This window comes from Equus przewalskii, chromosome 1 (assembly GCF_037783145.1).
Source record: "Equus przewalskii isolate Varuska chromosome 1, EquPr2, whole genome shotgun sequence".
NCBI classification, from domain to species: Eukaryota; Metazoa; Chordata; class Mammalia; order Perissodactyla; family Equidae; genus Equus; species Equus przewalskii.
In genome coordinates, this window is record NC_091831.1 from 118,080,149 (window position 1) to 118,103,565 (window position 23,417).

The 23,417-nt window shown below is 37.4% G+C and overlaps 1 protein-coding gene across 11 annotated transcripts in view; it reads right to left on the reverse strand.

The window, feature by feature from the left end:
• The window catches only part of PEAK1 (pseudopodium enriched atypical kinase 1), a 296,021-nt gene that overhangs the window by 261,127 nt on the left and 11,477 nt on the right, over positions 1-23,417 (reverse strand). For 3 of the 11 annotated variants that reach the window (XM_070573639.1, XM_070573671.1, XM_070573661.1), the window contains exon 2: positions 19,891-19,948. The exons of the other annotated variants lie outside the window; for them this stretch is intronic. The gene's annotated coding sequence lies outside the window, so the exon portion shown is untranslated. The remainder of the gene's footprint in view (positions 1-19,890; positions 19,949-23,417) is intronic. 11 annotated transcript variants of the gene reach the window in all.

The following is a 23,417-nucleotide window of genomic DNA, read 5'->3' on the forward strand; positions in this document are numbered from 1 at the left end:
CATTTTCAGAAAAAATATCCTAGAAGGAATGATTTCAGAAGTACTCAGTTAGCCATTATTACTACTTTGATGGTAACTGGCTTGCTTGTCTGCCTTCTCCATGTGCGCCCACCTCCATCTTCACCAGCATCTTGATAAAAAGGGCCAAGGCAAAAACAAGGGTTCAAGAACCTAATTTTATCTGACCTGGAAGCGAGACTAAAAGAGATTAGATGCTTTGCCAAAACTAGTAATGAAACCAGAATCAGAGCCAAGAGTTTTAAACTTTTAATCTCAGAGCTTTAAGATAACCTTCATATTTTCTCTGCCCTTGGGATACAAGATAAAAAAAAAATTTCCTAACATAATAAAAAAAAAAAATCACAGAGGTTTCAAACTAGACTCCATCCTCTTTTTTTTTTTACATTAGTGGGACAAGAGTGGTAATAAACACAGCTAATAAATCAAAGAGGATACAAACCCAAGATTCCTTCAGGAACTCCTTGCCATCATCAGAGCAAAGTTCTGACTCTATAGCCTGATAAATAAGGCCCTTGATATTTGAAACCCAACAATCCTTTCCAATCTCATCCTTTACCACACCACTTCCTACCTTCTAATTCATCAACTGTATCTACTGAACATCTACAGATCTCCAGTGTTTAACGTCCTCTCATATCTCCATGCCTTACTTAGCCCATTGCATTTTTCTTCATGGAACACTCTTTTCTCTTGCCTGCATGGCTACATTAAGCTCATGTTCTTCTCTTAGAAATAATCTCCTGACATCCCTCCTTTTGGACCTTGAAACATATTCCTCCCCAATCTACACCAAGTCTGAATTAGGCTCCCTCCTTTAAGCACATCTCTATCAAACTTTTCAGCAGGTATTGTCCATTTCCAAACTAGTGAATGTCTTACGTTATAAATACTAAAATGATCTTTAGTTCCCAGTTCCCAGTTCTATGTTCTTTCTACAGGACAATAATCCATCTACTCTATTAAGATGTACAGCTGAGGGTTTTTTTCCCTCTTCTTCTTTATTTTGATCTGTTGTCTGAGTCCTCAGTATTCTTCCTAGTAACCTGACAGTTTTAAGCACATTTAGAAAGTGGTTACTAGTTTCTTAAAAGGGAATCTAAACAAGATTAAATACACATGGAAGTTTTTCCATATATGGCTTAACGGATCAGTCTGACCAAAAAGCGAATTTTTATGAATATTCATAATGCTGCTAAAACAAAGAAAAAACTTCACTTAAAATGTTCATTCTATCTATTTGGAAAATGTATTCATACACCAGCTTCTGAATGATCAACAAGTTGAAATAAGAAATCAGTTTATACATTACTTTAAATAGAGAATGATATCCACACTGCAATAGGAAATATCTGCCTTCAAGAAACACCAGAGTTAAAACCTGCAATATCTAATTCCATGGTCCCTTGATCTTTTTAGGTAGAGTAACGGTTAAAGTATTCGAGAACCAGAATTGAGTAGTTGTGACAGGGATCATGTGGCTGGCAAAACCTAAAATATTTACTATCTGGTCCTTTACAGAAAAAAGTTACCAAAGCCAGGACTTTTTCCAAATAAACTAAATAAAACTACCTTATCATCATCTCCACTGTTCACCTATTTAGGAAATGAAGGTGACAGAGTGCTTACAGAACTTCTTAGAGCTTCTTAAATGCAATTAACTTTTTAATATTTATACTACTTGGAACCCATGTATAAGATACTTTTCTGAAATACTGAACAAAACAGAGTTGACTCAGCAACTCAGATGAAGCTAAAATCTTCTCACACTCAAAATGCAAAATGTATACGCCCAGCACTATCCTAATTACTATTACTCAGCATTAAGTATGGTATTGAACAACAACAGAACCTATTTGTGTACCATTAGTTCTGCTAAAGGATTTTCAAGGAGGGAAAAAAATGGCTATTGGTATTTAAACCAAATGCACTTCAAAGTTTTGTAAACAGAAAACAACTGGTGTTACATTTTCAATGATGCTGTTTCACTGTAAAGCCATTTTTAAGTTTTCAAGTGAAAAATCCAAGAGCTAAACCCCAGATTAAAATGTCATTTACCTAGCTATTCAATAAATATCAGGTGAATAAATGGAGAGTTATGTGGATGCTCAGGTTATTAGACTGCAAATAAAAAGAATCTGATAACCACATTTTTCAGAACTCTGTTCAAAACTTTCCGACTAGGGATTCAGATTGGGGGCTGCATCACATCCTGATGCCATTAGTGTAAAAGAAACAAACAGGAGGCTTGGAGCAAAACACCATCCGAGACTACACTCAGCTACAGCCTCAAATTGGTGACAAACTCCAAATGTGTTCCAACCCCAAATACAACACAGTTTTTATAATAATACTAGGTTGAGAAATTTTACCAAATCAATTGTTCTAATAAAATCACAAAATGTCATCCAAGATAAAATACTCATTTGGGTCTTGCTTTGCTTTCCAGAATGACTCTGGTCAATCAATTTAACCTTTCCATTTCTTAAGCTCTAAAATGTAGTAGTTGTAAAGTTACTATATTAAAATGTTTTCTAAGCCACCTTAAGTCAATTACTCCTGCTCTATAACAGAAGTACTCACTCAAGGAACATACTTAGATTCAAGCACTGCAAAATACAGACCGCAAACAAAAACATTAGCCAACTTGAATCAGAAGGTTAAATTCTAACAAAATGATTTACAGTCATACTTCAGTAATAAGGATATGGTAGTGAACTCATGCAAATTGTAATACAATGGGATTTCCTTTATCTACATGAGAGGGGTATGGAATGCAGAAAATAAAGTAGGTATCCTAAAGATCAGAGTGAAAGAAAACATAACCTAACTAGATTTGAAGTTTAGTCCCCACCCCCGCCAAAAAAAATACAAGCTCACAAAGTATTCTATTTTTGCTTTTTACCTTCACTCTTTCCCCTGCTGCCAGCCGTCTGGCTTAGATGCTGTCATGCAGAGGAAATAGCAACAATGCCATTTTCCTTCCAAATACAATCAGGTTTTGGCAAACTTAAGTCAAGTATGTCAGTTAAAAATAGAAACTCACCCAAAAATGTGACTTGACAAATAACTACTCAAGTACTGAGTAGTTCCTCTGTCGAATGCGACTGAATTTTCCCTTTACCATTTTTAAATGTACCAAGAAAACTAAAACTATGCACATGTAGCTGAACAAATAATAGCTTCCAAATTAATAATACAATATGCAAGAATCTTTTATTAGCAGCCACTGGAAGCAAAATTATGCCATTTTGGAAACAGAACTCTTTGTGAGAGTGATCTTTAGCAGCTCGCAGTATTTCAAAGCATTGCTTTTATTTTTATATAAACACTCTTGTGACTCCTTTATAAATCAGCAGCCAACTTTGCCAGAAGCTTAAACAACTGTTTTCATCAAAGTGCCTTCACTAGCCCCTCTACCAAATTCATTCAAGAGTCTCAAATTAGGCCTGCATAAATAAAGTTTTATTGAAACACAGTCATGCCCATACAGTTATGTGTTGTTATTACCTTCACTGCAATTACTTTTGTGTATTACGATTTTGACTCTCCTCAGTTAATGATGTAGACCTAACAGAGGAGGCTTTTCTAACCCAGCCCAGACATTCTCCAAGACCACCATCACAGGAAGGCCATCTGGGTGCCAAGGCTGCCTCAGTCTGCAGAGGAGATGGAGAAAAAAAATCACACTGTATGAAAACAATTCATAGAAAACCCTGAGGCCTGAAAGGCACATCATAAAAAGATGGAGGGGCAGTTACATCATTTTATCCTGGTGATAGGAGAGGCATTCAGATGCTATCTGAGCCTCTGGTCTTCTAACACCAACTGCTTCCTGAAGTCAATGCCCAGAGGGTAGTTCACAGCATTTAGAATTTCTAAAGCACTGGGCTTAGAGTAGTTTATATCAATAAGGACGGAGCCTGGGGTTTTGGAATGAGCCAGAAAGGCCTAGTCTGAATCATGACTCTAGCATTTATATCATGTGTGATGCAAGTTACTTAACTTTTCTGAGCCTCAGTCTCCTCCTGAGGATAATGATGGATCTACTTACACAGGATTATTATGAGGATTAAAGGAGATACGTAGGATGGCCTGACCTCTGGAAGGTAAAGATAATCAATTAATAAATACATAATAGTAGGTAAACATATATAAACCATAGGCCAGGCATATATTTCTCAGCAAACGTATTAGGTAAATACTATTCTTATAACTTGCCCAAGGTCACAAAATGAGCAAGCGGCAGAGCCAGATGTGGATCCAGGTAGTGCAGCTCCACCATCCATGCTCTTAACTACCTCATTATACCACAGTTATTATTAAAATGAGCATCCCAGATATTCCTAAGAATGGCTCTATGTAAAACAAAGTGTTTAAAGCCCTTCTTCATCAACATTTGAATGTTAATAGATTTCTAGTTTGGAAACAACCCTGCTCTGCTGCTAAAAGGCTATTGGTAGCACAAAGCTACTAACACTATGGTCAAAGTTCAATATGTTTAGGTCATTTAATTCAATTAGAGAAAAAAAATTTTCCAAAACTCCAAAATATTTAGGCTGGCTTTGAGAGAATAGAAAAGGCTGTGGAACAAAAACACCCCCTCTCAAGAAAACAGCTCAGAGGGCTTTGAGTGATACCACAAAAACAGAGACTCAGAGCTGGAAGGGTCCTCAGTCTAATGCACTTACTCTACAGAGTGGAAACCCAAGCCAAGAGAAAAGTGTGGCTTTCTCCATGTCCCTCAGCTAGTCATCCACTACAGAGGACCATTTGCAGGAGGACCTTTCCACTACACCACTCTTTTGGGAGGGCGCCTTGGATGGGGAGGGAGTCTTTTACCAAAGATCTTAAAAGAATCTATCTGAACAAGACACAGTCAACTTGTTGACTCTGAACAAAATGCAGACATATAAATTAGCAAACTTTTCTAATGTTCTTCTGAACTGTTTCTGTGTTCTCAACATAGAATAAGTCTCCAACCAAAATGATCTCCCTCCTTTTAGTATTTCCCACAAGAAAACTGCCATCAAGGCCCGATTACATTCCTGATAACCTTTTCTAAAAATACATTTGCCTCCTTAAATAATAAATTATAAAATTCATTCTTCCTAAAAGAAAAATACATCAACATACTTTTAAAATAATGAATAATCATATACTTTACCATGTTCTCAGATGACTGGATGTTCATTGCCCACTTGTAAATATAATTAGCTTGCTCCCAGAATAATTTTGTAGGGTAGGAATTCCCTCATAGTAGGTTGCAAATATTTGTCTTCAAACAAATCTTACCTTTTGTTTAAGGCAAAACAGATGAATTTGTTGTTAAACTTCAAAACAATTACATCAGGAAAGTGATTTTATTACTGTTAACAGTTGATGTTTTCAACTCTTCCTATGCCAACCCTGACTAATGCATATTATCTCTTCTTTTAGCAGAACTGAAACTTACAGTTCCCATAGGAAGCTAACTCTCCAGTGATATACTCTAGCAGCAAAACTAAGGTTAAATAACTAAAATAAGCAAAAAAGAAAAGGCACTATCTAGAAAGATGTCTTTCAAAAATTACTTGGAGATGGGGCCAGCCCTGCACCCAAGTGGTTACGTTTGTGCACTCTACTTCGGCAGCCCAGAGTTCCTGGGTTTGGATCCTGGGTCGCGGGCCCAAGCACCACTCATCAAGCCAGGCTGTGGTGGCATCCCACGTAGAGGAACTAGAATCACTTGCAACTAGGATATACAACTATGTCACTGGGGCTTTGGGGAGGAAAAAAAAAAAGAGGAAGATTGGCAAACAACTGTTAGCTCAGGGCCAATCCTCCTCACTGAAAAAAAAAAATTACTTGGAGAGACTTATGGGAATTCTTAAAAAAATAAGAAACAATTATCTTCTCCTCTATAGCAAAAAAAAGAAAAAATCCAACTCATAGTGATGAAGAGAAAGAGACAAACTATCTATTTCAAAGGAAGAACTACCAGACTTGGCCAGGTACAAAGATGAGGAGTTAATGAATCAAAAATAACCTCAGCATTTTGGTGCCTGGGCACCTATGTGGTAAGGACCTCCCTGAAAAAGCCAGAAGTCAGAGAAGAGCCCGTTGATGGGGAAGGGAGGTAATGCCAGTTTATCCTGTGGAAGTGAATGTTAGTAAGTGGATATATTTACTGTGTCTTAAGTATACGTAGGTTGATCATAGGTAAATTGAAGATGCAAAATTTGAGCCTCTTGTAGAGTTTAAACATGTGAAAATGTTAAATAACTAAGGTGAGCTTCTTAGGTAAAAGCTAAAGCCTCAGAGTGACAGATACAACATGCTGACATACAGCTAATGAAATCCACACTTGAACTTTAGTGTATTACACACACTTCCTCAGATAGCTGCAGTAGTTATTCAGTCTTTACCTCCTTGCCCCCTGCTTAAACAAATTTCAAATAAAAGACAGAAGCTTCACAGTGGGATCTCATTTCTGGAAAGACATAATTTAATACTATGGCAACAAACTCCAGAAGGCTTATCTGAATCTTCTCTCCCTGAATTAAAGAATATTTGCAATTAGCCTTCTCTGAACCATATCTACAATAAACCCCCACTTATCCCATATCTTTAACAATTCATCTTTTTTTTTTTAAATTGGCACCTGAGCTAACAACTATTGCCAATCTTTTTTTTTCTGCTTTATTTCCCCAAATCCCCCAGGTACATAGTTGCATATCTTAGTTGCAGGTCCCTCTGGTTGTGGCATGTGGGACACCGCCTTAACATGGCCTGACGAGCAGTGCCATGTCCACGCCCAGGATCCGAACCAACGAAACCCTGGGCCGCCACAGCAGAGCGCGCAAACTTAACCACTCGGCCACGGGGCCAGCCCCAACAATTCATCTTAATCATTATTTTCTGTTAAATACACATTTCTGTTTTCACATTTTTCTTTACACCAATATTATCTTCACCCTGTCTTCTAGATATTTATTTTTAAGTTTGAATTCCAGCTCTCCAAGTTAAAACATGGTACTACCAAAAAAAATCCTCCATCAAATAGGACAACTGCCTTCTATGAATTGTTTCAATACCAGAAGTGCTTGAATGATATTTTATGCTTCCTATCTTTTGGAATCTTTTGGAAGTTGGTCCACATTTATCAATTTAACCTTCTTCTCAGCTGCTTTCCACCTATTTACTTTATTTCGCTTATCGTCTTTATTTAGCCATAGCATTTATAAGTTTCTCTATGAAAAATTTTGACCCTAACTTTAGGATTCAACTTTCTAATTTTGAGAGGAAAAAAAACGTGGAGTGAATCAACTCTGTCACTAAACAGCTGTGCAACCTTAGGCAAATTATTTAACCTTTCTGAGCCTCAGTTTTCTCACTTGTAAATGGGAGACGATACCACCTATCATGCAGGGATATCTTTCAAATTAAAGGAAAAGAAATGTAACAAATGTAGGATAAGTGGTAAACAGTATTAGTATTTGATAAACTAGTGGTTATACATAAAAATTTGTATGTCATTATCAAAGCAATTATCTCACAGGCCATTACAGAACTTTGCTAGTAAAGCACTGAATGTACTTCCTAATTCTGGCCTTAATTCAAGGAAAGAATACAAATTGCATTACTGCTGTTTTAATGGAGAAGCTGTCAAGGGGAGCGTGTAACGGAAATCTGGGCTACAATATTTGGGCAGAAAGGAGCTGGAATTCAGGACCAGGAAAGCCAACTCTCAAAGTTTACTGTGTTCCAGCATCCCTGTATGCCCTTGAAGGTAGTAAAATCTTGACTGCAAGAGGAAGGTTACAGTCCGTGTCAAGCAGAGAGCTGCTACACTTCATTTAGTCTCCCAGTTCCAAGCAGAAACGAGGATTAGCACGAGTTTGCATTTCATTACTGATCTGAAACATGGAACAATGACAACCATGATGATGATGACAGATATATTAACTTTACAACCAGTATTTGAGAGTTACTGCATGCTAGGCACTATGCTAAGTGCTTTGTATTCACCATTAATCCTCACAAAAATCCTATGAGGTGGATACTTTTATCTTATTTAACACATAAAAAAAACTGAAGCTTGGCAAACCCAGGTAACAGTGAAAATTTCAAACATTCAATTACAGTAACACATCGAGTTACATGCTGATAGTAAGATACCTAATATTTCAGCACTCAGAGCTATTTGGGCATCTATGTGGGAAGTGGAGCATCATATTCACTCAACTATACGAGCAAAGACAGGAAGGAGGTAGAAGAAAGGGTTACATTCCATAGTAGCAATTCTGGAACTTTCAAATATCAAAAATCATGACACTGTCAAATTGAGCACGGCTGCTTCGGGGATAATTAGAAATCTCCAATCAAAGGTTCTCTACTTATTTCCCTCCTGACACATGGTGATGGATGAAGGCATTAGAAGCTGATGCTATGTGCCGTAATATGCTCAACACACCTCCATGGGCACAAGCAGGCCTATGGGAAATTCCCAGAACATCAGCTGTACCTCCATACCTTCTCAGGAAAGCACATTAGAAAGAAAATGAGTAAAAGAGGTATGAAATTTCTCTGTATCAAATAAGTGAATATTAATATTTTGGTACTATATACCAGCATGTTCTGAGCCTTTTGCCTATATTAATCCTCAGACGAATATGAATTAGGTATTATGTTATTCCTCTTTTACAGATGAGGTAACTGACACACAAAATAAGTAATTTGCTGCAGATCACACTTAAGGAAAACGGCAGTGTCAAGATTCCAACAATGAGGTCTGGTTGCAGATCCCCAGCTCTTAAACACAACAATAAACTGCCTCTAGGCTTTCCTGGGGCATGACCTAGTGGACAAGTGCCCTGGGGAATTCCAGAAACTCTTCACATGATGCCACAACCAAAAACATAAGAACTTTGCCTCTGCAGGATACACCCAAAAGGCTGGCTCCCTAGGACGGTGAGGGTTCACTCCTCCACCAGGATTTTAGTTTAATGTCACAAGGACCTTGGATCTCAACCCCACAGGCCCAGAAAAATACTTCATTTAGGGCTTCTCTCCTTATCCCTGAGTAAGCTGAGCAACAGAAATCTTCTTAGCAACCTAGTAAATGACATTGGTTATGAGGCAGCCCAGCCCCATAGCACTACTGCTGGGCTACATGGAATCAATGACGCTTCACATACAAAATAGGAACACAACCTTTGTTCTGAAACAAGATGTGTACATTAAAGATTCACTCAGTCTCCTGGGTAGGGTTGTTCACATAGCATTCATTCAACAATACTTACTGAGAGTCTACTATATGCCAGGCACCATTCTAAGTGCTGGAATACTGTGAACAAGAGGTTCTATACCCATGGAGTACCCATTCTAGTGGGACAGAAATAAGGGTCTATATGGACCTATAAAGGTCAGCTCCAAATACAAAAGGAAAGGGTGCTGGCACCATCTTAAATTCAGGGTGAAAAAAAAGAATATGTGAGAAAAAAGGGGCACTTTTTACTTTGAATGGCATGAATGCTGCAATCTTTTCAACTAGAACTTGAGAACACCACGCCAAACTATCGCACTGCTGCCAAAGCTACTACCAACTTGAAATGAAAAGCAATATGGTTGGATGGCACTGTTTCTGGCTCACTCTAAGACACTAGGGCCCACTTGCAAGTACCTGAAGGCAGAAATGGAAAGGACAAAGATATAGAAGTTTGGATCACTTACCTCTTTTTAGAATCTCCACCCAAAACAAGGACAGAAATCACTAGCAGAAGGTCCTAAATTCTGCCACCTCTTCATATTGTTAGTATCAATGTTCAAACTAATACAAGAAAAAGGTAATAAACAACAACAAAAGAAATGATTATGGGAGATGAATTCTTTTTCCAGCAGCAAGTGGAAGCTGAGACCAGATATGGTTCACAGTCCTTTGCTCTGACAGAGCAGTTCAAATGCAAGAAACTGATAGAAGGAGAGAAGAACACCACACATAGACTAAAAACCAGTTATTCACCTGTAGGTTCTCCAAAAGTAATGATGCCAGAATGCGAAACATGACAAAGCCGTAGAGATACTTTAAACTCTTGGCTTACAAACTGTCTCAATCTCAGAATGGTCAAATTAACACCAAATCACAAAATTATGGTCCAACATATACGTGTATAATTGCACTTTCCAAGTAATGCTGACATTTTCTTATTCTTGTATTCCCCTCTGGACAACGAGAGGCGGGAGAGTGAGGACGGCAGTTCGTTCATTTTTGTATCCCCAACCTCTTGCATCAGGCCCATCACAAAGGAGGCACTCAGAAAATGCTTCCTAAACTGAAGTAAAAACAGCAAGCATCCTCAATATGGAAATAATAAAGATGGAAACCACTGGTGGGAGACACAGCAAAAACTACTCATCAGAGTTATTCATTCTGAATGGTTTAGACAAAGCTATTTTAGTAACAATGTTAATCCACCTGAAAAAAGAGAAACACTACTTATAAAAGAAAATAATATAACAAGAAAGCAAAACAACTCAAATTTCTGATAATCTATCAAAGAACTTAAGTCCTCTGAATGATAGAGGTACCAATACCAATGCTATTCAGGGTAATCTCTGCAGCCTTAACCACTGGGTTTTCTTTTTTTTAAAGATTGGCACCTGAGCTAACATCTGTTGCCAATCTTTTTTTTTTCTCCTTCTTCTCCCCAAAGCTCCCCAGTACGTAGTTGTATATTCTAGCTGTAGGTCCTTCTGGTTGTGTTATGTGTGGTGTGCCTCAGCATGACTTGATGAGTGGTACCATGTCCGCGCCCAGGATCCGAATTGGGGAAACCCTGGGCCACCGAAGCAGAGTGCACGAACTTAATGACTTGGCCACGGGGCTGGCCCACAGTGGGTTATTTTCAACTCATGGCCCCAAAACTGACATGCTTCACATATATGGCATTTATTCACTCACCATTCATTCATCCATCTTCATGTCTTTGTCACACTAGGCACAATGGGAGGCACAGGGGATCTAACACTGGACAGGAAAATACAGGGCTCCTACCCTCAATGGATAGTCCTCCTGGTCACATTCATCAAAGAAGATCTATATAGCCTAAATATAAGCTGCTTTTATCCATCCTGTCTCACTGCAGAAAAATCGTAATCATTTTTGTTCTTCCCAACTGCAAATGGGAACTCAGCAATGCAACCATAACTTAGTTTCAATTGCATTAAATCATATACCTAGAACAGCACAACATGATCCAGGTATTTTTAAAAGAAGCTGAAATAATCCAGCTATGAATTATCGAATTTTTGCTTCCTCTCAGTTTTGATAAAGAATTAAACGTGTTCTGCCTATTAAGAAAACAAACTTGAAGAAACCAAATGGTCTTTACCATTTCCAGATTAAAAGTACTAAGCTTCTGCACTATGAGTCTATTCCAAGAGCATTGTTTTTAATTTTTTTAATAGAATAAACAAACTATAACTCTATGCTAAGGAATACTATCTAACAGTCAAAGAATGAGATAGAACTACATGTACAGACATGAAAAGACATATTCCATACTGGGGTAGAGAACAGAATGTAGAACAACGTATGCAATATGATAAAAATATAGACACAAAATAAAACTACACACACACACAGAATAAAAGATCTGGAAAAATACCAAGCTGACTTCAGTGACTACCCCTCAGAGGTAAATAAATAGAGGGAGAGATATGCAGGAAGAATTTGGCTCTTTTTTCTATATATTGCTATATTGTTTGATTTGTTCTGAGATATTATTCATCTATCACTTGTTTAAGTAAAAAGATTTTTACAGAAACTATCTCTAAAACCAGATAAATGACAATATTTAGCACTGGTGCTTAACATTCCAAATGCTACAAAAAAAACAATCTTAAGTGAATAGTCAGAATAACTGACATAGCATTTAGACTCCCTCAAAAAATTTATATTATGGAATAAATGACACGGACTTGGAAAATTCAAACTCTAAAAGGGGCAGGTCAGAAGAAATCTTATACTTTCAAAATGGGTATTCTAAGCTACTGGAACTAGGCTAGATACTGTAAGTACTTTCATACATGCCCTATAACTCATTTACTACAAATGTGTTTTACAGCTTACAGTTCACAATAATCTCAAACTACAAAAGTACCATCTCCAAAATAATCACCTTATAAAAATGAGCAACTTTTGGGGCTGGCCCCGTGGCCGAGTGGTTAAGTTCACGCGCTCCGCTGCGGGCAGCCCAGTGTTTCGTTGGTTCGAGTCCTGGGCGCGGAAATGGCACTGCTCATCGGACCACGCTGGGGCAGCGTCCCACATGCCACAACTAGAAGAACCCACAACGAAGAATATACAACTATGTACTGGGGGGCTTTGGGGAGAAAAAGGAAATAATAAAATCTTTAAAAAAAAAAAAAAAAAAAAAGAGCAACTTTTTTCCTGCCCTAGAGAAAAGTTTTGCTATACATACCATTTCCTTTCCTCCTAACAGTTCAATTTGCTGGCAATTCAAGAAGTGGTTCAACTGTAGCACTAAACCTTAAGAATATATAGCCTTCTTGCTTTCTCAGTACTTTCTCAAAAATGATACCCAGGGACCAAAAATTGAAATATCACTATGACAGTCAACCTGCACTAGTTACAATATAATTGTTAAGGGTATGAAAAGTACTTACGTAACTAAAATCATGTTCCTTTTCTTCTGCTTCTTAAAAAATGCAACACAAAAATTGTAGTTCATGGGTCAACTAAACTCCCAAATCACCTATGAACATATTTTTCATTTTTTTCCACAAATAATTATTCATTTGAACTTCATCAGTCAGACACTGATATGAAGAACCAAAAATAACTGCAGAGCTTATCGTCAAATGCACAAGCTAAACTAGATTACAACAAGTAGTCAGGAGGTGAACATCTTGCTTTTAACGAATTATAATTTTCTAAGCTAAGAATGAGCAGATGCGAGATACACTAGCAGTGGAATTAGAGAAAAAACAAGATTTCAATCCTCTCTCTCTTATGCCTGATCACAATACCAAACAGTAAAATTCAGAATGGAATAGAAATAAGCAGAGGATTTTTTTAACAGAATCACTTAAAAATACATATCTAGCCATCAGGGAGAAAAGATCAACAAGGGAAGAGAAGCAGCAAGTTCCCTCCTCCTTTAATTGAGGTCAGTGATTTCACTCAATCAATAGATCATTCACTTTTCATTTGGCCAAGTGTTCTACACTGTCACTGCATATATCTCTATTAGTAATATGTACCATGTTTCTTCATACCAACAATTTTAACATATACTGTCACGTGGAGAAAAATCGAGTTCACTTTATCTTTCTGTCATCAAATAGCCAAAGATACTAAAAGATTTTGGTGGAACGTAGAAGTGAGGGAATATAAAACAGAAAATTATGCCAACTACTCCCAAAATGCATCATTTAGTTCATGGTGTCCTAATACATGGACAACATTCGATTGCTTCCTAAAGTTCCTCACTTGCTCCCAGGAAACAATAAGGCATACACTGTGCAGGCTATTCTATATGAGGCTTGCTTACTTCATTCATGAGAGATAAAAGGAAGCCACTTTATCAAAAAATACCTTAAAAAATAGGACATATCCAAATTTTCAATTGCTACAGATGACTCAGTGAGTGGGCAGTTATAGAAACTCAAAGCTGATGCTAGAAAAAGCTAATGTTTTCATGAAGATCACTTTGAAAAGCTGTTCTGGGTGGACATTATTTGCTCTTAAATTATGATTTTGCTTTACTTCCACCTTAAGCACTTATGAGGTGCCCCATCCTTTGCGGAGGAAAAAGACGGAGTTTCATCAATATAGAAATGAGAAGACCATTCTTATTCAGGGCATTTTCTGGTTGTTAGACCAGTAATTAAATTATACATGCCAGTAATTAAAATACTGTTACCTTGCTTCCACAATTTTGGCATCCAATGAGCTTGCATTTGTGTCTCAGGCTGACTTTTAAGCTAATAAAGACTGAGTACAGTGAAAACAGTCATCTCTATCTCCCAATAATAACAAAAAAAATTTTAACTGTTTAAACAGAGATAAAGATATTTAAGTGCTAGACATCTTTTAAAACAAGGTAACTATAACATATTTTAGAGATATACTTATTTACAGACAAGATCTGATGAGTAAAATATTAACGGTAAGTATAAATACAACCACAACACGCAATCCTACTGATTGACTGTATGGGCAAATATTAATTATTACAGTTCTCATATTCCAGTAAAGAACTTAAATAAGAAGAAATAGTACAAATCAAGTATAATAAAGTAATAGCTTCCTCTTGTAGCACTCTCAGTTTAGGAAGTTATTTTACATATTTTCAGCCTTTGAGTTCAATATTTATTGAGTGTGAGTGCGTCAGACCTTATACTAAGTCCTGGGGACACAAAGATGCATAAGACTCATCCCTTTAGTCTCCATTCAACATATTTGATAATCAAAATCATATTAAGAAAAAAAGGCAGGATTATCTCCATCTTACAGAACAAACTAAAGCTTAGAGATGTTAAGGAATTTTTTCACATGATCACAAACTAAATTAAAAGCAAAGCTTCTTCAATACTCTTCCAGTATATTATATATTCAGTTTATCTCATTAACTTTAGGGATCTTCCTGATCATGCCACATCTTTCTTATCATACCACAAATTCATTTTAAAAAGAATAGAATGATTTTAATTGCTATTGTTTCTTAAGAGTAATTAGGATTATGATAAATGCGTTTGCATGTGTTATATATATAGATATATAATTTATATAGGCACATGTCACATGTTCATGCGTTTGTTTATTACTCACTTCATAAAGGTATACTCTACAAGGAAGGATAAAATTTATTTGTTCTCAGGTCTTAAACCACAAGGTGTACTTGCAAACTCTCAGTTATGCAAAATATTAGAATATGGAATTGGTCTTACTGACCATTCTGAGAATTACTACAAGGAGTATACCCAGTAGACCTTCAGACAACTACAAATTTAACATTGTGTCACATGAAAGTCCGTAAAAATAGGAATATGTAATTTTATTAAGGTAAAGGTTTAAAACTTCATGAGACATCAAAATGAGCGCTCAGCATCCACGATGTAACTTGGCTTTGCTGTTTTCTTCTCACTACACTCCTTTCCAGAGTACTGCAAAGTGCTACTTTATTGCACTTCTTGGAGGAAATTATATGTTCTAGCACTGTGCTAATACTAGCCATATGTGCCTACTGAGCACTCAAAATGTGGCTAGCCTGAATTGAGATGCGCTGCAAGTGGAAAATATACATTGGACTTTGAAGATTTAGTAAGAAAAAAGATTGTAAAACATCTGAATAATTTTTTATAGTGAATATATGTACCATGACGATATTTTAGTTATAATGGATTAAATAAAATGTATCATTAAAATTAATTTCACCTGTTTCTTTGTACTTTTAAAAATATGGCTATTAGAAAATTGGAAATTATGTGGCAGGCATAATTTCTATTGGACAGCACTGCTCAAAAAAAAGGCCCAAGAGATTTGAGACATATTCTTTGAGGCTATCAAGGGCCTATTCAACTAATAAATCCTTTATTATTGCCAGTTCTCAATCTATCAGACAGTGAACATGGAGTGGGGAAGAGGTAGGACTTTTTAATGATATAGGAAAATGTCCATAAGATATTATCAAAAAAAGAGTAGGATACGAGATTTTAAAAAGTGAAGCTGCTTCAAACACGCATGTAAGTTATTCAAATTTAGTTTAGCAATATGAAAAAGAGAAAAATATCAATTCCTCTAAATGAAAAGCATCTCCTGTTGTGAACATCAATCTACTATCTCCTTAGCCAGTCTCAACTCCTGCATGCCTCTCACAGTATGACCAGCTTACTGCACCAACTATAACTGACACGTAAACCATATCTCTACTATATACAGTATGATGTCAATTAGGTATTTGAAATGTATATACACACCAAAAAAATGGGGGGAAAGGCACCAAATTACTAGTGCTGGTTATCTCTGGATGACAGAATAATAAATTTTCTCCTTTTTACTTATTCTATATTTCTCCAATTTTTTCTACAATAAAAGTTAACTTTTTTCCTATCATAAAAGCTACTAATTTTTTAAAGATGTATATAGTATAATAGGCATATCAAACTCCACTCCAGATGTGCAGCCAAAAAGGACAGAGAGAATGAGAGGGAAGTCATTATGTACAGTAGGACTCAGTTTCCCAGTCAGACAGCTCGTCCATGAAAACCCAGGCCACACAGTCCCAAAGGAGATGAGAGAGGGTCAACATTCATGCAGCTACAAAGTCCTGTAGTTGCCTTTTACAAAAGAATACAAAACATATCCTTTTCCAGATGATGATTTTTTGCTAGGCTTTTGGAACACAAAACTGACATTTGAACCACAAGTTGCATTTATAATATAATTCAAATTTTATTTGCATATGTTTAATTAAAAAATACATGTGAAATAAAATCTAAGTCAATAATTAAAGTTTAACTCCCTAAAATAGGAACTACTCTATTTATAAATTATTTCTATGCTACTGACGGTACAATTTACATATTCACTGATGCTATCATCCTACAATGTACAGAACACATTTATACGGAAGGGAGTATATAAAAAACAATGTAAACTTGCTCTTACACTACATAGAAGAAAAAAGGTTATCAAACCACAGGTTTCTCTTCTCTCCCTCTCATCACTCTCATATTATACCAACCTCTTTTAACTTGTAACTTCAGAACCAACAGCTGAATTAAGATCTGGCAGCCTACCTAAAACATTTCAGTTGTGAGGTTTAATACTGTGAATGCAGCAGGTCCTCAAAAGGCAAATGCTGAAAAACAGTCTAGGAGTATTGCTGCAAAAATAATTTTTCAAGTCAAGGAGAGAACTGGCATTAGGAAAATACTTTTTATTGTTTCTCCAATACCTTTAATCTCCTTTCGCACAAACTCCCACAATTACTCCTACTCCACACCCAAATAAAATCTATAAAAACTGTTGCACACCTGGGAAGAAGGCAGTTTCTCAGCATTTGAAATATTCAACTCATTATTACAAAATAGTTAAGAGGTATACCATGGCATCCACTCTTGTAATAACAAAGTAACTAAATCTGCTTTGAAAATTATGGTGGGGGGAGGGAGCTAAATTTAAACAATGAAAAGTTTTCCTATCACATAAAAAAACATAGTTTCCTGCTCCTCCCCATCAGTGGAACCAAAGAAGCTCAGAGAGGTAGAAGTAAGGGAGTAAGAAGAAAACTTTTCTCTAAAATCTAGGAAAAGTCTACTTAATATGGATAAACCTATAAATACACTGGATAGCTAAAATCTTTCATTAATTTTTAAATGTAATATTTCTACCATCCTTTATTTTATTCAACAAACACATGATACTTACTACGCCCTAGGCACTATTTTAAGCACTTTTCCAATATTACCTCATTAAAAATCATCTGAGGAAGGTACTAGCATTATCCCCATTTTACAGATGAAAACACTAAGGCATAGAAAAATAATTTTCCCAAGATCACACAGCTACTAAGTGGCAGAGATGAGATTCAATCCCAGGCAGTCTGGGTCCAGAATCCATGCTCTTAACCACAATGCAATGCTGACTCTCAACAAGTACTATGCTCACGAAAGCCCAATGTCTGGCTTATAGTCAAATATTTAATAAAAATCTGCTAAACAAATTAAGAGGGAAAAAAATGGAGACAGCAAAAAGTAGAAAACCTATTATTTATAGTTCCAACACATCACTATGAGTATATCGGGTTACTTCCCATCAGTCTTTTTCCCTTGTTCACATAGGGTTTTTAAATTTTTCCTTTACTTATCATTCATCACACATGAATTTTTTAGAAAATCAAAAACCTTAAGATATTAGTCTCTCAGCATTTTTAGAACAGTTAAAATTAATTAAACACTTACTGTTTGTCAAACACTTACGTGCTTTCTACATATTCCTATTTCACCTTACAACCTCATAAAGTAGGTACAAATATTATCCCCCTTTTACAAATGAGGAAACTGAAGCACAGTTAAGAAACTAACTTAAGGTCACATGGCTAATAAGTAAGTAGTTGAGCCAGGATTCAAATTCAGGCAGTTTGACTCCTGAACTAGAATTCTTGACTATTCCTGGAAGGTAGGATCATGAGCTACTTGAAGGATAGCGATCATGTTTTTATAGAGTAGTGTTATTTGTTTGGCTTATCCTAAAATGAGGATGTTACCATACAGATTTATTTTATTTTGCTCTAACTTTGACTTAGACAATTAAACTTTTTAGTATCTTAAGTTTTCTTGAACAAGCTAAATAACTCTTTGTGTCTTACTTTATAAGAGTCAAGTATCTTACATGATTCCTTAATTCAAACAACTATTGGAGTACCCATTACATGTGAGGGACTACGCTAATAAGACAAAGTCTTTGCAGTCAAGGTACAGTCTCTTTCTACTCAGCATATAAATATGCTCAAGTTTCCCACAATTAATGAATACAATATACCAGTACATACAAATGGATAACAGCTTTACCAGCCATTGAGCAGGAGAACTGAGAATAGAATCCTGCAATACTCTGCCCCCTATCCCATAAAGTAAATAAATCCCTTATTTTTCTTACAGTTCCTAAAGTGTAATTGACAAGTAATTACTCAATACGTACTGTTCGCCTGTCTCATGTTATACCACCTCTTAGCAGCTGGCAATGAAAGCCTACCCATTTTTGGTGCAAAGGAGTGGAAATTAAAATATTTTACTAAAACCTCAGTTTACTACATTACATGTTTACATTACTTTTAAAGTTCTATAATTGCATTTTGGGTATGACTTTAATAACCAAATGATAAATGTGAAATGTCTAAGACCATCCATAAAAGAAGCAGTCAAAAAATAAATATGTCCACAGAAGATGGTAAGGTCACGTCTGCTTCACCTTATTTTAAGCAGTCTTGACTCGAATCCCCTTGATTGTGCAATTCACATTACAGACAGGCAAAAGTTAAAAAGTTAAGCACAGCAGAAACCGTCCTAGAGAGTTCACTGAATAGGTTAATTGACAGCCAATTACTACAGGCACAATTACCAACCCAAGACCCTATAATGTCAGGGGACCAAGAGCAGAAGCAACCTGTGAAACCAAGGTCAACATACAGAGGAGCTCTGCTTGTTGATAATTACTAGTGTATGCAAGAAACTATGACAAGTTTCTTGACTGACGCACACTTATATCCGTGTTTATATATAGCTGGCACACGTTTGAGTTCATGTTTCTTACGTCCATGTACTCTAACAAGTTTCTCTAGTATGTTATATTTGCATCATTACCTGGTACTTGCCTTCCATTGGTACCATCTTCTTAAGACTGTAATTTGTTTCATCTTAGATTGTAGATTTATGAAAGAAGGGAGCTCTGCTAACCCCCGAAACAGCTCAGTGCTTTAGCAAATAATAGTTATGGAGTGTTTATTAATGATGAATACAAAAGCTACCTATAGCCACACTCCAATCCTTATCATCTTGCAGAACTGCTCCAGGAGGATCTCTCTGACTGAAACACCCAGGAGCGAGTCCTTGAATCTCTTTGCTAGCTACACTCACTCCTCAGGTGATATCTATACTAACAACTCCCAGATGTATCCAACCTAGATCATTCTCCTCTGAACTCAGATTCCTATGTTCAACTATTGACTTGACATCTCTATTAGCATCTCTATTAGCATGTCTGTTAGACATCTCAAAAACTTAGCCAGTCTGGAACAGAACTCTTGAACTCTCCTCAGAAACCTGCTCTTTGTTAATGACAACTCCATCCTTCCAGTTGCTCACCTTAGATTCATCCTTAACTCTTCTGTTTTCACATTCCACATCCAATCTATCAGCAAACCTAGTTGGATCAAAACATATCCATTTAGTCAGACATATAGGTATGAACGCAAGCCTATTTTTACATACAGAAATAAACATACATATGTGTGGAAACATAGATTGGTATACATACATAAATTTCATAGCTCTCTGTCCACTGAGAGTGTCTAGAAGCAGTGACACCCCAGTAGTAACAAGCACACCTAACATCCAGATCTTGGCCTCAAAATACCCTTCTCCAAAAAAAGGAACCAGGGTTTCTTGGAGAAATGAGTCAAGGGCTAGGGCAGGAAAAATACAAGATGAACCTGAAGCATCTGGTAGTGCTAGAGAATAAAGAAGTGTAAATGTACACACACAAAGGATAAGAGCACATCAAAGAACACAGAAGTCAACCCTAAAACAGCTCCCAATGGCAAAAACTGGAATAATTTGGTCAACAAAATAAATAATGATAGCACTGAATTATAATCCTAAGGATAAAATAAATATCCATGAATTGGAACTGATATAAATGATTAAATAGATAGATAGATGAGAAGGGACAAAACTTCCTTACAAAAGACTTCCAATTAATAAATGCATAAAAAATGAGAGAAATAAAAACTACTTTTAGAACAATATAGCAATCATTACTGCATGCAAGATCCACTGATGAATGCTAAAATTAGTGGGGTGAAACAGGATACTGGCAAAGCTTCAAAGCATCTCCCCCAAGATATTTACCAACTATTGTGGTGGTTTTAATATATGTCCACAAAGGAGTGGTGACATTAGCATCACAGCAGAGTGAGCTTTTCCCTTGGACTCTCCCCTCTAAGATACAACCAAAAGGACATTGATAAACCAACAGAGGACATGTACACAACACAAAAGACATCTGAAAAACCGATGCAGTCATATGCCTGAAGGTGGTGGTGGGGCTGGATCTGCCAGAGGAAGGGGAAGCTGATCTGCAGGAGCTCTGTGGAATGAGAAGGGCTGCAGCGGCGGGAAGGGCACGGATGAAAAGGGCGCCCCGTCCACACCTGGTACTCCAGCCCCAGAATCTTCCAGAGCACGGTGTGGTGAGCATGGTAGTGGCGGCAAGGAAAGTGAACAGGTGAGAAGAGGTGCCGCATCCCCACCCAGCACTCCGTCCCAAGAATCATCTACGTCACAGCACAGAGAGTGTGGCAGCGGCAGTGGTGAAATTGCAGAGGTAAGGGAGGTGCCCCGTCCCTGCCTGGAACTTGAGCCCTAGGACTGCCCGGAGCATGGTGCAGAGAGCTTGGTAGCAGCGGTAGAGAAAGTGTGCAGGTAAGGAGAGGTCTCACATCCCCTTCTGGTACTCCAGGCCCATAATCGACCGCGCACAGTGCAGAGAGCGTGGCAGCGGAGGCAGGGAAAGTACGCAAGTGAGGAGAGGTGCCCCATCCCCAACCAGCACTCCAGCCCCACTATGGCCCAGAGCACAGAGCAGAGAGGGAGGCAGCGGCAGTTGGGGAAAGAGAAAGTGCACAGTCCTTCAATCATCCAGAACTCCACACAGAGAGATGAGCAGAGGCAGGGGAAGTGCTAGGGAATGAGAGTACCCCTACCCCTGCCCAGTGCTCCAGATCTGCCATCGAACAGTTGCTCGGGAAGAAAAGCAGTCAGCAGCTGGAGGTGCGGAGCCCCTGCTCATGCCAGGCCCAGAATACATAGTGCCTGATCCCCACCCAGTAGGCAGTATGTGGCAGCTGTGACCAGATAAGAGCAACACGAAGAAGTAAAAATCCATCCATCAAGCAATATGAGTAGGTTTATTAAAGCTCCAGATGAGAAGGGAAGTGACAAGTACCCAGAAACCAACCCTGAAGACACAGAAATCCATAATTTAAACAACAAAGAATTCAAAACAGCTATCATAAAAAAAACCTCAACGAGTTACAAGAAAACACAGAAAGACAAATTAGTGAATTCAGGAGCTTCTTCACAAAGGAGATTTAAACCATAAAGAACCACCAATCAGAATTGTTGAAGATGAAAACCACAATGGGTGAAATAAAGAAAAATCTGGATTCCCTAAACAAGAGAGCTGACAATATGGAAGAGAGAATCAGCCAGTTAGATGATAGTACTATAGAAATGCTTCAGACAGAGGAGAAGAGAGAACTAAGACTAAAAAGAAATGAAGAAGCTCTCAGAGAAATATCAGACACAATCAGGAAATGCAACATACGAATTATATGTATGCAAGACGGGAAGAGAAGGAGAATGGAGCAGAGAGCTTGTTCAAAGAAATAATAGCTGAGAACTTCCCAAACCCAGGGACGGAGCTGGAAATCCATGTGAAAGGGGCCTCCAGATCTCCTAACAATGTCAATGTAAAAAGACCCACTCCAAGGCACATAGCAGTGAAGCTGGCAAAAGTCAGGGACAAAGAAAATATACTAAGGGCAGCAAGGCAGAAGAAAATAACTTACAAAGGAACCCCTATCAGGCTTTCAGCGGGTTTCTCAGCAGGAGCTTTACAGGCCAGGAGAGAGTGGAATGATATATTCAAAATCCTGAAAGACAAAAACTTTCAGCCAAGAATACTCTATCCAGCAAAAATCTCCTTCAGATATGACAGAAAAATAAAAACTCTCCCAGATAAACAAATGCTAACGGAGCCCATTGTGAGAAGACACCCCCCCCACACGAAATCCTCAAAAAAGTCCTCCTATCTGAAAAAAAAAAAAATAGGAAAGGGGCTACAAGGCCCTGAGTAAGGAGATGAATAGGTAGGAAATAATCAGAAAATGGCAGCTCTCTATCAGATCAGGTTAGTAAACACTTAACTTTAATATCCAGGATAAAGAAAAGGAAAACACCAAAACAAAAATGATCTCATCATTTTAACCACAAACTCACAACGCAAGATGGAAAAAGATATGACAAAAATAACTTAGAAAGGGAAGAGGAAAGGGATGGAATCAGTATAGTCTGAGGAAATAAGAGGCTATCAGAAAATGGACTACCTCAACTATGAGTTTTTTTATACGAACCTAAGGGTGACCACTAAAAAAATAATTAGAACAGACACATTTACAATAAACAAGGAGAAAACGAAGAAAACCAAGAGAAAACTACCTAATCAAATTGGTAGTCTGAAATACACGGGATGAGAAACAAAGGAAATGCAAAAGAACTGGGAAACGAGGGCTAAGGTGGCAGTATTAAGCCCTCATATAGCAATAATCACTCTAAATGTAAATGGACTGAATCTTCCAATCAAAAGGCACAGAGTGGCAGGATGGATTAAAGAACAAGACCTAACAATACGCTGCCTCTAGGAAACATAGGCTCAGAGTGAGGGGATGGAAGAGAATACTACAATGGCAAAAAAAGGAAACAGCTGTTGCAATACTTATATCAGACAAAGTAGACTTCAGGATAAAATTGGTAAAGAGAGACATAGGGTGCAGTATACAATGATAAAAGGGACTCTTCACCAAGAAGACATAACACTTATAAACATGTAT